Genomic DNA, 16,922 nt, shown 5'->3' on the forward strand with positions numbered 1-16,922 from the left:
AAGAAAAATATTTGCAAAAATGGGTGATTTTACAGAAGATTAACCAATTCATTTCATCACAATAACAGCAGGGGATCAATACGGTTCAACAGGATTCATGTGGGGGATCTGAGGCAAATTTTTATTCTTAAAAACAAAAAAAAACAACTAAAAAAACAAGGAATAAGATGCTCCATAATAAGGATAAACATGTAACATTGGATATTAATGACCTTTGTTTCTCGAAAACAACCTCTTGAAATATGCAACAATAGAAAGTTTCAATGAGAGGTGGCAGCTCCTTTTCAGAGTTGGAGTTCCAGTGGTCATGTTATCTCGCGGTTCACCTTCCAGGGTCTCGCTGTTCGCTCATTTTTTTCAGCACATGAATCTTTGATCGCGATCAGATCTTTTTTTTCATTCTATAACTGGACTTTATGTCCACGAAGGTTTGAAATTTGAGATTTTAAACAAGAGACAAAAGTGTGAAATGTTCATGCTTGTCTGAGAAAAGTGTATCAAATGTTTAGTTACAGCCTTAGAACATCGATAATTCTACTTTGCGGATTTCACCTATTGTGGGTTATTTTTACTCCGATGACAAATGAACACTGTACACTGAGGGCATTTGATGCATGCTTCAGGAGGTGCCAAAAGGAGGCAGGTTCCGGCCATACACACATAGGAATTCACTGCACGTCTTGTAAAATGTGCAAAATGTGCAAAGTAATCCATATCTGCGACACATTTATATCCATTTTAGATTTCAGCATCCAGGATTAAACATGTTTATTTTTCAATGGTTTGGCTGCTTTTCCCTCATCCTCACCGGGGAGGACTGAAAGGAAAATGACTGCATTCATTTACAGAAGCACTATAGTGAAGGTGACTCACAAAGATCAGGTTTCTATTTTGTCACATGAAATGTCAGATGAAAATTGGTTTGAAACAAAAACCCAAATCTCAGAAGCCAACATGGTTTGGCTCCACGAAGATCAGAGTACACAAGAAAAGTTTAAACGCTGATTCAAGTTCAGCCATACAAATTGGGTCGGGTCTATATCTCACATTATTTCACTGAGGCACACACCCCCATTAAAAATACAACAAAAATCCTAATCCTTGGTATGAATTTGATAAAAATCTATTAAGGCTTCATCCTGAACTACAGCAACAGGCTGCATGCTGGCGGATGTAACTATTCATCAACATGTAATATAAATAGGATGTGAAATGTATGTTAATTCTTCAGTGTTTTATCATTAAAATTCAAGCTAAACATGAATGTGTTCCTGATTCAACCTTGAAGGCAGACGAACAACTGGAGACGAAACAGAAACACCACAGAGATATCAATAAAACCTAATGCCAGAAATGAACAATTCTAAGGATAAGTTATGAAAGAAAATGAGAATCAGGGCAGGAGGCAGGTAAAGGAGCTTTAATTCTGGTGGGTTTAATGTAGAATAAAAGCTCAGCAAATCTATTTGAACCTTTTCGGTGAAAGAGACTCATGTCATTGCGGCTCTGAACAAAATTTCAATGAATGAAGGACAGATAGATGGTATCTCTAAACTTCCCACATAATCACCAAGAACAAAGGGCGAAGGAAAAAATAAATACATTTCAGAAAAAACAAGGAAAATACAAAATGTGAAACAATAATCAGGAATGGAATATGTGTGGATGAAATCTTTAGACTAGTTAGCATTTCTTTGTAGCTTGGCAACATCTGATTGGATGATGGTGCGTCTAACAAATATCCAATGATGCTAATTTAGGAAAGCCTTCTGGCCCCAAAATGTAAGTATTACAGTTTTATCTGTAGTTTAAAAGCCACACATGCTCTCCTTTCATCTTGATGTCCTGGCTGTTTTCTCTGTGTGGTAAAAGGCTGAGTAATAAAGTACTGGAATGAGGGGGAGGATTATATTCCCCACATTTCCCATAATAACGGACGTTAGGAAGCACTTTAACCTCCGCCTCTTTTTTTCCTCCACATCGCTCGACATCCTCATCAACCTCTTTTCATCTTTTTCTGAAACTGGTTTTACACGCTTGTGTTGGGCTGTAGAAGCTCAATCAGGCTTTTGCTTTGGGGGAATAAAAAGTTGGCATGGCAGCACATAAAGAAAGTTTTAGGAGAAAGAGGACACAAAAAGAACAGCAAAAAAGGACTTCTTGCTGGAGGGCTTGATTGCAGTTTTAAAATAATCTATGCAAAGTGCTAAAGCACATGACTGTGCGAGCCGCAGGATTGTGGGAGGGAAACAAAGGTAAGAGTGTGCCTGCAAACAGGCTGACACAATGAAGACAAATACTCTGAGATATCAGGCAGGAGAGCTGTGGAAGGAATGATCCATGGGGTGCTGCTGGATTGGTGAGGAGCAGCAGTCGGGCTTTTAGTGGCTGTCTGATCCCATTAGACTCAGTCTCAGCGCCTTTTCTCATTTGCTGCTTTACAGCGTCAATGTCTGGAATCAAAGAGTTGAAGTAAAATGGCAAAAATCACGAGGCTGTTCAAAGAAACAGAAAATGGAGTCACTGTTAATGTGAGCGGGACTGAGAAAAAGACTGTTTCTGGTTGAGACGATGAGAAAGAAGAACCATATGTGAAGCTAGTGAGGGAAATCTAAAGTATGCAGATCTGTTGTGTCAACAGGACTTTTTCGTGTAGAACGGAAACAATTTGTTCCTCATCCAAAGACCTTCGTCAGTCTGAAGAAATCTGAAACAATGTTTCATCTCTACAACCAAAAATCCAGTCGACATAACAAACATGTCAGCTAACTTCACCTGCATGACTGCTCTTCATCGACTTATTGTGGCTCTTTCATGAAATTTAAGTGCCTGATACACTTTCCTAGTAACACAATTGCCAACCAGAGATGTCTGTCATCTTGATGCTCCTCAGCTTTAAATCATGGAGGTGATTTGTGAACCTGGTAACCCTGACGTGCTCCACAACAGTTATAAGTCCTACGAGAACCGGCGGAAGGCTTGAACGGCCCACGCTGCACTCCCCTGCAAGCTGTAGCCGCCCTGTTACTCAGGATGCAAGAGCTCAGGGTAAAACTGATGCTGGTTTCCATGGTAACCCATGTGAATCTAACTCCCCCATCTGTCATGGCTGCCAGCCAGCCAATGGTAGCGCCTGTGTGAGTGTGCTGAGATATATGTGTCTTCCACTGGCCATCGCTCAGCCCTGCGCTTGTCCATCTTGGTGCACTCCTGCGATGCCAGAGGGGGATGCTGTGCTCAGCGTGAAGGTCAGACGGGGCCGGCCTCACAAACGCATCCTCACAGACGGACACGCACACACAAATACACAATACCTGTGGTGGGAACACCAAACGGGTCTCGCAGAAATCTCATTTCTTGGTGATACATCTTATTTCTCCTATTTAAGCCTATTTCTCATTGTCCTTGCCATCACTTAAGGGGTGGGAGGTGTGAAAGGAGTGGGGGGCTAGGTACGGGGAGGGGGGCCCTATTTATTTATTTATTAATTTTTATTTTATTTTTAATTCGTCAATACTTGTTTTTATATTTTGTTGTGTTTTAATGTAAAGCACTTTGTGTTATATTTTTATATGAAAAGTGCTTTATAAATAAAGTTTGATTGATTGATTGATTGATCTTACCTTTATCATTTAAATACTTCTCATCCTTTTAACTTTAAAATTATTGCTAGTAGTTAGTTCTTAGAAATCAATATTTTTATTAGGACAATTATTAAAACAAGGACATACACTTCTGGATGCATTATAATTAGATTAATAACAGCAAATTAAAAAAAAAGAAGGATGCACACATGAAAAGTGTGCCCTAAAGCCCCCTCAGACATGATGTCCGATTCCAAATTGCTAAAAATAATTATGAAAAGGTACAGCTAAGTTAAGGGAAAAAATGTAATAACTAAATGAGCAAATGCTAGAGATTCTAATTAAACTGTAATCTGGATAATGATGCTGACCAAACTGTGCCTCTGCTGCTTAATGACCAGCTTTTGATTATCAACAAATCTGCTTGTTAGCAACGTGAGGCTAATCCGTTCTGTTCCTCAAATTCATCCCCGGTCATAATTAAATTGTGCTGCCTGCACCCATGACATCAGTCCACATACAGAGGACCTAACTGCTCATCACACATAAACACAATTACAATTGCAAAAGGGGGTGTAGGGGTGTCAGGGGCTGTAAAGTAGCGGGAAAGTGTAAACAGACAGCTCTCAGTTATGGGTGATGAGACGTGGGGGGTGGGGTTGTTTCCTGATCAAAGTCCCGCCCACAACTCACAGGCGAATTTCTGATTAACTACTGCTGCTCTGGAAAAACTGTGTTCTGGAAAATAACACAGGTTTTTCATTTTTAGCTAAAAACGGCGTAATCATAATTAAAAGACAACTGGGAACAATTTAAACATAGACCAAAAGATGAACAGACTAGAAATGTAATTATTTTATTATACTATGTTATTTTTCACACCTGTTGTTGTGTTGTTGTTTAGCAGGAATATTTAGGATATCCTGCAGAGGCTTCTTTAAATATCTTACGAGAGTTTTCATTCCCCCCGAACAAAGAGGTGGAGTTTCTCTTCTGAGAAAATTATGATTGTTAAAAAAAGATAGACATGAGGCCTTCAGGGGTCTAAAAATTATACATATATCCTTAGATTAAAAGGACTAGCAAAGGTCAACGACTCCTTAAAGAGATCCTTTACTTTGAACATCCAGAAGTTTGGTTCCAATAAACTCAGATTATTGACAAAGTTGAACTTTAATGTGTCACATAAGTCTACAACTTCTAATGATGTTGTTTTGGAATCCTGAGACCTATTTTTCCTACTTTATTTACAGAGTTAAAAACCTGCCTCTTTTCTAAACTTTGAATCCAGGATCAATGGAATCCGAATGCCACTGGCTGGCCTTTCCCATCAGGAGCTGGCCTGAGCTGGTCGGAGCCCTGAGGGCAGACTTAGACCATTACTGGATAGCCTCTCTAACTGGGAAATCAATTCTGTTTTACTCCAACCCCTCCACTCCCTCTGTGCATCTTTGCCCTTCATGTCACGTCAGCTCAGACCCATCTGCTCCCACAGCTCCCTCTCTTTGTCTGGATGGAAGGAATCTAGGCATGGAAGAGGATGAGGCGAAAAGGAGCAGAAGGAACTCTATCTTTTGAAGGCTTTTTAGTTGACGGGAGGAGAAATGTTGTGGATGCAGAAAGCGAGGATGAGGAGAGAAGCTATTTTCAGGTTGAAGAGCCGGGATTACCTCCAGCCTGTTGAAGCATCCAACCCCTCTTCTGAGTCATCACTGACAGGGTACCTGGCTGTCTAAAAAATAAATGAGCGCCGTGGGGAGGAGAGCACTTTGCACTAACACAGACCACAACTTTGATGAAAGTAAAGCCTCACTTTTTCACTTAAGTAACCAGAATAAACAATATTGTGGATTACTGATGTTTTTCTGTATTCTACAAAGAAATAAAGGTCCAAATCAAAGAATAGTATCAATTTTTTTCTGCAACGTGGGCACAAACACTTTTGTTGCACATAAATATTGAACTTTGTAGAACTGCATGGATCAAAACTCACACATGCACTGCAGGTGAAGCTGACAGGGTGTCTGTGTGCTTCAAGTTCAGCCATCAGGAGGCGGGGTCTGGGGAGCAGCAAGACCCAAGCTTCCTTCTTGACTGACGGACAAGGCAGCCATTGATCCAGCTTCTTCACTCCCCAAATAGATCAAGATCAAACACTTCAAACACCCAAATTTGGTGGGATTGGCAGAAATTATAGGATCTCCACAGTTTTGGCTACAGAGTTTTAAAGTACATTAAAACATATTGGATAAATCCATTGATTAAAAACGAAGCTTCACAGCTATAAGGGCTGAAACTGCATCACATTTAACAGAAAACATTTGCAAATGTGCTTTGGTTTAAAGTCCCACCCCAATTATCATCTTTTGCTCGATTATCAGTGTTCCCAGTGGTCTTTCATTTGTGATTATGCCGTTTTTAACCAAAATAACAAAAACCGGTGTCATTTTCTAGCACATAGTTTCTGCAGAGTGGTAGTAGTTCATTAGAAATTCACCTCTGATTTGTGGGCGGGACCGTTGGCGTGGAGCAAGCCCCCTCCCCTCCTGTTGCTAAGAGCTCAGAGCAGGTAACACATGGGCTGCCCGGTATATATTTTACGCCACAAATACACCCCTCTTCAAACAGCATTTTTTTTGTCTGCTCCTAAATCGCAACATTTTAAATAAAGTAATACTATAAAAAACAACATTTTGAGGTTAATTTTCTTCATAGGTGTCCTCCATCATCAGAAAAATGCCACAAGAACATGTCAAAAACACCATTTTCATTGAAGTGGGTCTTAAAACATTTGCACAAGTTTAAGCAGACGCATCGCTATTAATCAAATACTATCACAGCAGATAGCCTAAGAGTTTTTAATACCGATCAGCTATTCATGTATTAATGATAGATGTTATAGGTTGTTGTAAACTCAGATATTTCTCCGTAGCATTTAATGAATCCAAGGGGGGAATTAGAAATGATCGTATTTAGTGTTTAAGCTTTAAAATATCGCATATACAGAAAAAGTGTGACATAAAGCCAAAAATAAGTAAAAAAGAATTCTAGTTCATATTTAAAAGTATCTAGTTTTTCTCATCAGATTTGGCTTAATTACGGTTTTCCACCGGCGCTGACGCAGCCTCTCTCTCACAGTCACACTTAGAGTGTGTCACATTGGCTGCATCACATGCCTCACGTGCTCCGCTGTGCCTCATTCATGCAGCACCACAAATACATCTGCATCAAGCTAGTTTGCATTCTCAACACAAAAGTCAAGGTTGAATCATCTTAATAGATGATGTGAAACATTGACAGATGAAACAGAAGCAACATTGATCTATCCCTTTCTAGAGTGGATCTAGTTTGGGACGGGTTCAAAGTGAAAGCTGACTGAGGACTTTCCAGAGTGGATGGTTAATTTCTATAGCTGTGTCCAAGATATGCAGTTTTGTTGAACTTAAGTAACAGGTTGGGTATGTAAAACACAGTAAAGTGAATTTCATGACAGCTTATGGAAGGATGGATAAGTAGAGCTTATGGAACTCAAATTTCTGATTTTAAAAGCTCTATGGTTAATCTGGACAACATGGAAATACAATGATAAAAAAGATACAAAGATTTGGGACAAAGGAAGAAAAGACAAATATAGTCCGAGAATTTCTGAGAAAGGGCTGCACAGTGGTGCAGTGGTTAGCACTCTTGTCTCACAGCAAGAAGGCCCCTGGTTCAGGGACCTGAAACAGAACATCAACGGGGGGAGCTTTCTGTGTGGATGTTCTGTATGTTCTCCCTGTGCATGCGTGGGTTTTCTCCAGGGACTCTGGCTTCCTCCCAGCGTCCAAAAACATGCTTCATAGGTTAATTGGTTAATCTAATCTGGTTAATCTAAATTGTCCCTAGCTGTGAATGTGAGAGTGCGTGGGGTGTGTGATTGTGGACACTCTACCCTGCGACAGACTGGCGACCTGTCCAGGCTGCCTTTGCCCACAAGTGGTCGGGATAGGCTCCGGAAGCCCCGTGACCCCGAAAGGGAATAAATGGAAGAAGATGAATGAATTTCTGAGAAAGGGCAGAAAATCTGGCATCACCATCCTTTGTTTGCTTTCTCGTGTTTTATAACTTTCAAAAGGATAAAAAGGTGCATTCAAAAATTCTGAGATGATGAAGGAGCTCATTTATAGAAACTAAAAAAATGCAGTGGAATCAATAAAACGGCAAACTAGAATATAACAGAAAATAGAAGTTTTGTGGTGAAGTTTCTTCTGAGGCTGACATCAAATACATCTATACATCAAGAGAGCATGATTAAGGGAAAAACACAAGTCAAAGAAGTTATGCTGAAAGATTTAGTTCTGAAATCCAATAGTTAATGTTGTTCAGACACAGCAGATAGAAATGAGAACAGATTCTTTGTCATAACTCATGTCAGATCCTTCCAGAAGGTTCCCGTTGAAGTTTGACCACAGAGGAAATGTCAACACTCCTTGTAGATTTGCTCAGCTTGTGTTCCTGCACAGTTATGCAGCGTAAGCAGGATGTGGGCTGTTGCAGTCAGTGGAGAGAGATGCTGACTATCAAAGTCTGCCAAAGGCCCTCCAAGCATCCAAAGGAAGTTTCCTCTTCGTGATACAAATGAGTAGAAATGAAGGTTCTTCTCAGGTGTTTGTCAAAATCTTCCAGTTTGGTTGAAACCTTTAATTTTTGAAGATAAATGACAGACTTAACGGTCTGGACAGGGACATCTAGCACAAAGGATAAGTGGTCGAGTCAAGAAACAATCTTGAGGTTTAAAGATGCATTTGTTGACATTCTTGTAATGATCTGACATTGAGGGCAGTTAGTATCTGATATGCCATGCCTGACGAATTTGGATCGGGCCGGTGTGATGGAAAAAGTTCAGGATGGTGGTCTGCAAAAGTACCCACTGGTTCTAAGAAGTCAAATTCCCATTGATTCTCTATTGAGACATAAAAAGCTATTCGCTCAGAATTACCATTCTTGCTCTGCTGGCTTTTTTTTTTTTACGTGTTCTTTCTAATCATAATTTTTTCTCAAGATTATTTTTTCTGTTGTGCAAGTTATTAAGAACTGCACCCCGTTCCAATGCCTCCTGCCATCCACAGAGCACATCACAACCAATGCAGGAGGAGCTGAACCAGAGGGTTTTCCAAATGACATCTGGCCTCTTATTCCCACAGGACGGCAGGTGAATGACAGCCATCAATAACAACTGTTGGCCCCCACGTTTAACAGAAGGTATCACTCCTTGTGCCGGCGATCTGCTTTTTAAGAAGTTAGCAGGCAAACAAAAGTAGGAAAAAAAGGCGTTTCCCTTTGGAACTTTCTGCAGCTCCTTCATTAATGGGCATGCCTAATTGCTGTGGGGTGTCATCATGGCCACGTGGAAGCAGGCTGTCTGCTCCAAAAAACCTGAACTGAACCATTCTCGCCAATCCGCCATTGTCCAGCTGAATGGAGTTAACCTGAATGCATTAGACAGTTGATACACCTAAAGAAGACACACAGCAGCAATTAGCTGCTCATTACTGCTGGATGCCTGCTCACTTGTTAAGTGGCTCTGCCTCAAGTTTTGCAACTGAAAGCTAATCAATGTCTCCATTGCAGGTTTTTTCATTCTTCTTGTTTCGTTGTAAATGTTCAACATCACATTCAGAATTTCACAGAAGCTGAACATAGACTTAAAGGGGTGTTGGTGGACAATAGCATGCGTGGGGGTGTCAGAAATATGGATTGAGGGAGATGAAAGAGTGGCACTAAAGAGAACAGAAGGGGACAGTAATGGGAAGTGGGGAGAAAGAGATGTAGAGATTGAGAGCAGGTGGGAAATGAAGACAGAGGGAAGTGGAAAATGCATGGGGTCTGACTCGGAGATGGGAGGAGGGACAGGGAAATGGATCGAGGGAAAACAGGGGAGGAGGAGGCGGAGAGCCGTGTGGTGTGGTTAATAATAATTGGCGAGACAGTGGGAGATGGTGTGGTGCTGTTGCTGGGTGGAACATGTGTGATCCGGGGTGGGGGAGGATTACAGGGTAAATGTCCAGGTCACTGAAGACATGGGTGGGGGGGTGGGTTCCTGGTTGTGCAGGACTAGACTAGAGCTTGTCTGCACATGGCGAGTGGAGCAACAGTGGTGAAAGAGCGTTTTAGCCACACTCCTACGGGAACCAGAGCCGGAGATAAAAAGTGGCCATGTTGGGGATTGAACACATGCACACAAACAGATGGATGTGCACGTGCAGACACTCCACTGTGGTGAGTCTGGCTCAGACTGGCACTGACTGGAAGTCTCTGTTTCTGAAGGCATCCATTTCCCAGATTGTAAAAGCCAAAATAATGACAAAAAGGAACCATACTGCCCTTCTGCTTTTGTCCCCGAATTTGTTGAGCAAATGATGGCACAAAGAAGAGCTGACATCAACTAACTGTAAGGGGGAAAAAATTAGCTAAAATTGTGAGCCTTCCATTTAATATACACTCATGATGTGTTTGTAATTAGGGTCTGACTCACTCTGAAACTCATTAAGCAATCAGCAGCTCAGACTGTCCTAAAATGCATTATGCCGCTCAGCTGGAGTGTAAGACTGAACACTCCCATAAGAGAGAGCTCACAACAACAACAAACACAAACAAAAACATTGGATTTATGCAGGGAGGAACAAATCTTAAGGGTTTCTATGCAAAAGATGGAACAGATGACAGACCAATGTCTACTGTAATGCTCTTTAAATGAGTCCTAAATAAATCTGTCCACGAGTAAATGCTAACTACATCTGCACCACTGTCAAGTTTAAGAGCCTTGAAGAATCAGCGAGGTGATGAAAAGATCAACACACATCCACAAATATGGATCTGGTCGGTTTTGTTCATAAACTGTTGCTGCAAGTTTTTACATTTGCCTTACTAGTACACAGTGATTATTTAACGCTAAAATAAAAATCTCAGGAATGCAATTACCGCTCTCAATGGCACAAATTTAGTTTTAGATTCTGTCCAAAATAAGCTTTTCATTAGTCAAATAGGTGCAGCTGGACGGAACAACAGTTTATTTTGAAAGACATCTAAAGCAAAGGAGCTCAGAGCATCGAATGGTTCAACTTAAGGTAAACGAGTGACATAAAATAATCCGCGCTACAGAGTTTGATAAAAATGAGCTTCCAATTGCACGAGGACACTCACAGATCAACATGAACAAATTTAAAACATACCGTCTAACCCTAACCCAAGTAATTATATTAGATTCAAACAATTCTATCATGATCTCTGGTTACTGACAGAAAACTGAAGGCAGTTCCAAAAGAACAAATTCTACAGGAAATGACTCGTGAGTTTTGGACTCACTGTTGCAAATCAGGACTTTAAAAAGAAAAACAAGTAACAGCTTTGATGAAATAGAAAAGTGTAAGAATAAGATATAAATATATTAGCATTAGACATCTGTAATTGTACTTCACAAAATTCACCAATCACAGATTATTTTTGGGATGTAACCCCCTTGATAAATTAGGGAACACAGTTTTTAATTTTTATTGTCTATTTCCTTTGTTTTCATTGCTGACAAAATGCCTTCACCCTGTAAAGACAACTACATCAAAGAACTGAAGGGGAAAAAAAATAAAAATCACATTTTTTGGAATCAAGATGTTTCTTAAACCCTATTTTACTATCTTATTTTTTGTGTGAGATAAAGATATTCCGGGCTGATAAATTTGTCAATTTTTGCACCCAATAATAATTAGTTTATGATGTAAAAATACTGACATAAGTGTTTAGGGGAAAAAAGCACCCTATTTACCCACTATCTCAAACTTGAACCACACATGATGTAACTGTGTTATGCAGAATGAATTGTCAACAAATTTCTGCATTATTTTAATCCAACAACTAAGCTACTGGTAGTGATTTAAAAAATGATTAGCAATAGATGAGTTTTTCTTCTCACCATCAAGTTTAGAAAATTAGGAAAAACATTTTTTCCCCAAAAGTACTTTTGAGATTCCGTGGAAGCAGCGATTTCAAAATGACCAAGCAAAGGCCTTCTACTGCCTCTGGTGGAATGATGATGAACTACAGGATAGAAAACATGAACCAAAATATAAACAATGGATCTTTAAGGAAAGTTTGGATGCTACAAATGACATTAGGGTCTCAGATATGCAAGTATCAAATATGATACAAATGGTTGTAAAGAGTTAAATAAATCGATCAAAGTTAGCATTTTAGCCCGGTGGGAAAATTTTGCTAAAACAAAACAAAGACGATTTCTTGTCATTCTTACAAATTAATCATTCCATTATTTGCATTAATGGAAACATTGATAAGGTGTGTTTTTTAGAGCTTGAACTTGTCATTTATTGAGGTGAGCTCCTACAGGTAATCTGACACTGATATTATTGTCAAAGCTCGGACAGAATACAAAGTTTTTCTGTTCTCATGTGTGTGAGACAGTGAGAGGGAGAGCGGAGGGCTGCCGGCAGTGAAGCAGGGCGTTATGCGGTCCAAAAAGTAGGTCAAATTGGCTACCACTAAAAAACAGCCCCTTCATTCATGCTCAATGTCTGAGACGCACTGCGCATCTCAACACCGGTGAGCCTCGTCTTTGAAGCGTGACTTCGCAGTCAGCAGGGGCACACACACGTTCGTATCGTCACACTTCGGCCTGGCCCCTCGCCACCCGTCACTCCACTCAGCTGCTTTTCCCCACCCCACAGACTGCAGCAAGGAGCCAAGCAGACTGACCAGACTGCCCTCTGGCTCACAGAAATGTCATTCTGAGAGGTTTCTAGGCATCTCTTTGTTGCCAATTTGAACAAAGAGTTTGCAAGTTTGCAAACTTTCATGTCATTTTAAAAGTTTAAAGCTGCAGTGGCGCTTTGGAGTTTGGGAATTATAAATGAGTGAAAACTACCATAAAGCAACAATGTAAATATTATTACTAAAATGCCGCAATACAGTTTTAACACCAATAATTATTAATGATTATCTGGTTGATTTTTTTACTGTATCTAAATATTCTACATCTGTGTATAAAGTATAGAGAAGGATGCTGCCTTAACCATTTGAAAAGCGCAGCTTAGGATTTCAACATGCTTCATCATGTTCTGTCTGTTCACGCTTTTGTTGTTTCTGTCATTTGGTCATCATCTGCTTCCATCTCCTTCTGCGGTTTAGAGTGAGAAGTGCCGTTCTAATCTGCAGCCGGCAGTTATTAATGGATCACATATATTTATCAGACGAACATAGAACCAATGGTTGCCATGGAAACTGCATCCGCAGCGCCCCAGAAAGGAGGGTGAGCCAGGGAGGAGGGGTGGTGAGGAGGAGGAGGAGGAGAGGTGGAATGTGAAGTGAAAAACAAGAGGGGGAGGGGGAGGAGCTGCAGTGGAGAGGGTGATGGAAAGAAAGAAGAAAATGGAGGGAAGGAGGAGAGAAAGGCCACTTTTTTTTTTATCAGTGAGAAATATTTGATTCAGCAGAAAAGGTGACCTTGAAGAGGAAGACAGAGACCAATCCTCTCTGTCTGCTTTCCTTATCACTTCTTTTTTGCCTCCCTCCCTCTTGTCCTCCTTTTGTCACTATTATTGAAGATGTTAGTGCCACCTCCAGCTAAAAGAAAAAATGCAATTTGGCACATTTATTGAGCAGCAAATTATATTCTTAAATTAATAAAAGGGAGGAGAGTATTTTTAGCTTCCAACTAAAGATTAAGGCAAATCTGGAATTCACTTCCATTGATTCAACACTAAATCTCGGTCAGGATTTCAAACCCATCACTTAATGTCGTTCTGTCAGGCTGTCAGGATTGTGTGTTGAGCTTCAATCATCTCACTAATTCTTGGCTTTGTAACAGAAAAAAAAACATTGTCAGAAGGACAGAGCCACAGATCTGCAGTTCTGGAGGAACACAGCAGAAGGACTGACACTTGGCAGTTTTTATGCTCTGACAAATAACTGGATTTCAAATGGGGCTTTAATAAATGTCAGCAATATTTATCATATGCAAATAGGTTTAAAAAGTATATGTAAAAAGTATTGATGTAATATAGGAATCTGCAGTCTTTATTCCTATAGGAAAAACAGCAGATTTATCATAGCTTTCATTCATTTTAAGAATGGGAGATTGCTGTCATATACAAATACCTACAATGATTACTAGAAAGTTAGCCCTTTAGTCCATCTCATGTCTCCAGCGGGTCCAAAATGCTGCAGCGCAAGGTGGGCCACATAACACCACTTGTTCCTTTTATTTCAGTTTACATCTTTAAACAATCTTGCAGCTTCAGGTCAATGCATCCGCTTCCCCTGGAGATATCAAGATCCACAAAGAAGCTCAGAGGAGAACAAGCTTTTTCACTCTGAGCTGTGAAATACTTTAGCACAGAAGAAGCTGTTGTAATGTCAATTATATGTATCGGAAACATATTTATCTCTTTGTTTAATCTTTTAAACATTGTTTGAGTGTTTGAGCTTTTAATGTATAGCACCTTATTTGACTGGTCATGTTAAGGCAACATTTAAAAATGAGTTAAAAATAACAAAGTATTATCTAATAATAAAAGAAAAGGGCATGCAAGTTTTAAAGTGCAGTGGAGATAGATTTTCTGAATGAATGACTGCCCCATGGCTGCTCATTTACATTATGGGTGGTATTTTTTATTTTTATTTTTTTTTTACAAAAGAAATGCTCTTAGGAAGGATAGTTCAAGATAAACTGCAAATAGAAAATTTACAGCAGGCTATAAGCAGAGGATCAAAAACTATTTAGATCAATTAGAATATGACGCGGCTCAGCAGGTCACAAGGAAAATCCTCTGATCTGATGTCTGGCTGACCGATCAATGCATTTCTACATCAAACTCTAGATCAGAATTACTGCAACAATAGGATCAGTTTTATATAGTTTACAGGTATTTTCTTCTGTCTAATCCTCCCCTCCCTCCACATAAACTCTACTTCTCTGTCCTCTAATCTGGGGCTCATAACAAGCTGTGCTTCAGTGCCACATGCTGACAGCAGGGAGGGTAAATGTTGATGTCTTCTGGGAGGGCGAACCCTCGGACAGATGACTGAAAGGCTGCTCATCGCTGCTGACTCACACTGGCCAGGGAGGGAAGTGGAAAAATAGTTATGAGAGAAATAATTGACAGAAGGTTATAAGGTTAGAGAGGAGCAAAAAATTAATAAAAGGGAAGATGCAGTTCTGCTGAACTGTTGGTCTTTGAATTTCTCCTGAACACAGATACCCTTAAATTTTTCCTGTAAAGTTTTATTTGATCCTAAATTAAACAAGGTTATTTTCACTTAATACACGACCAAATTATGATAAAAATGATTGCTAAATGTAGTAAAAATTTACAAAAAAGAATCATCCCATTTAAAAAATTGACATTTTTGTTTCATCTTAAAAAAAACTTTTTGTAAAATTCTGCAAGTTAAATATTTTAAATAGAATATTTGAATTTTTTCATTTATAGTCTCAATGCAATAATCCTGAAATAATTAGCTTTTTGCATTTCATTTTTTGCATTTGTGCCAGTTCTGTTTTTAGAGAAAAACAGTCCATTTTGGTTATTAAAATGTTTTTAACGCTTCAGAACAGCAGACAATAATCTGAACATAAACACTCTGAAAAAAGAGATGCTGCTGTTGTATCTAACTTTTCACACTTCACAGAATGACATCAGGGCTGCAGGAATGAACCAGAGTTGTTTGTCGTACAGAAATCTTCTATTAAGCTGTGAATGGCACATGCAGCACAACACTACAAAGCTGTGTGATTTTGAACAGCACAGTCAGATGCAGAGCTCACCTGTCAAAACATTCCACATCTGCTGCTTTAAGAAAGAGTGACACTTTTGAACGCTGACTTTTCAAACTTTCAGCTTTCCCCCAGTAAGAACCAAGAGCTAAAAGGGTATTTCTGTAAGTGGCTGTCTGCAGGAAGAAAGCCATAGGACAAAGAGGAGTGAGCTTAAGTCTTTGGAAATCCTTAGTGGGCTTGGTTGTTTATCTTCGCAGCATCAGATAAAGGATAATGAAGCCTTAAAAGGAAACCCCTCAATCTTAATCAGCGTTTTACAGGTCTTTGATTGGATTCCTTAATGATGTGAAACTGTTTTTCTAGTTGCCTCAGGTGACAATGAGCCACGTCAAAACAAGCAATCAAAACAAAACCAATAGTCCACGTTTTCAAATCTGTTACAGAAAAAAAGATGCTTGTGATTCTCAAATGGCAAAGTCATTTTCTATCTTTGATGCAAAAATTTCAGTAACCATGCAGTAAAGTGGGCTTTCGTTATTTTAAAACAACTTTTAAGGTCACTGTGTGAGCATCAATACTGTTTAAGGCAACGCTTCCAGGATAAAAGTCAGTTAATTAAAAATGCTACGATGTTCAAGGTAAATGGAAACGCTTAAAAGATCCACTCTGATGAAGAGAGTATTTTTGGTGTTTTTAACACATTCTTGTGCCGTTTTTCTCATGATGGAGGACATATACATAAAGAAAATTAAGATTCAAGGTTGTATTTATGACGTAAGAAATATGTTGGGCTCACCCCAAGCTCCCTGCTCCGCTTTATTCTTTTGATGCATCCACTTGCCGACCACTGGTTTTATATACGTCTTCGTTTACCTTATCTGGCTCCAAACCGTATGGCTGAATAGCATCAATACTTTCCGCCCTTTTTGTTGCACGCTAATGTTAGCTTGGGGTAGAGAGTGTAACCAGAGTGGGAGGGAGTGTGAACAGAGAGCTCTCAGAAGTGAGGAGGGAAGGAGGGGCGGGGTTACTCGTCAGTGGCAAATTTCTAAACAACTAGTGTGGCAACGACAGATTGTTTGATTTTGGCTAAAAACTGCTTAATCATGATTAAAAGTCTACTAAGAAAATAGATCAAAAGATGATCGGAGTGGGATTCCAATCAAGAGAAACTCTAAATTTAGGGATCAGAGTCAAATCCCATCTGGGAATTGCATTAGCATCCTTACACTAAGGTAAAAAAGCTTTTGTAAGTATTTGTTTTAAGTGAAAATAAAGAGTGCAACAAAGGAGCAGTGGCTGTAGGTGGAAATGATAAAAAGAAATCAGTGTCTTGGATTAAGGAACGATTTATTCAAAGTTCTGACCTTAATCCTCGAGAAATGTAGTTGAAATCCTGGGAGTGAGCGTTTCATTTAAAGAATCAAACACTTCTAAGCACTGAAGCTTTTCTGTTTGGAGAAAATACAAGTGCCTCCAAGCTATTGTGAAGAATAGACAGCAGAAGTGTTGAAATGTGATTATTGCTACACCAAAAGCAGCAGCACTATTATTACTAATATTTTGCTTTGAAA

The 16,922-nt window shown here is 39.6% G+C and overlaps 1 protein-coding gene across 1 annotated transcript in view; it reads right to left on the reverse strand.

Annotated features, from left to right (window-relative positions):
• myo1d (myosin ID) overlaps positions 1 to 16,922 on the reverse strand; it is a 98,195-nt gene that overhangs the window by 3,748 nt on the left and 77,525 nt on the right. The gene's annotated exons all lie outside the window — the stretch shown is intronic.

This window comes from Oryzias latipes, chromosome 19 (genome assembly GCF_002234675.1).
Source record: "Oryzias latipes chromosome 19, ASM223467v1".
NCBI lineage: Eukaryota > Metazoa > Chordata > Actinopteri > Beloniformes > Adrianichthyidae > Oryzias > Oryzias latipes.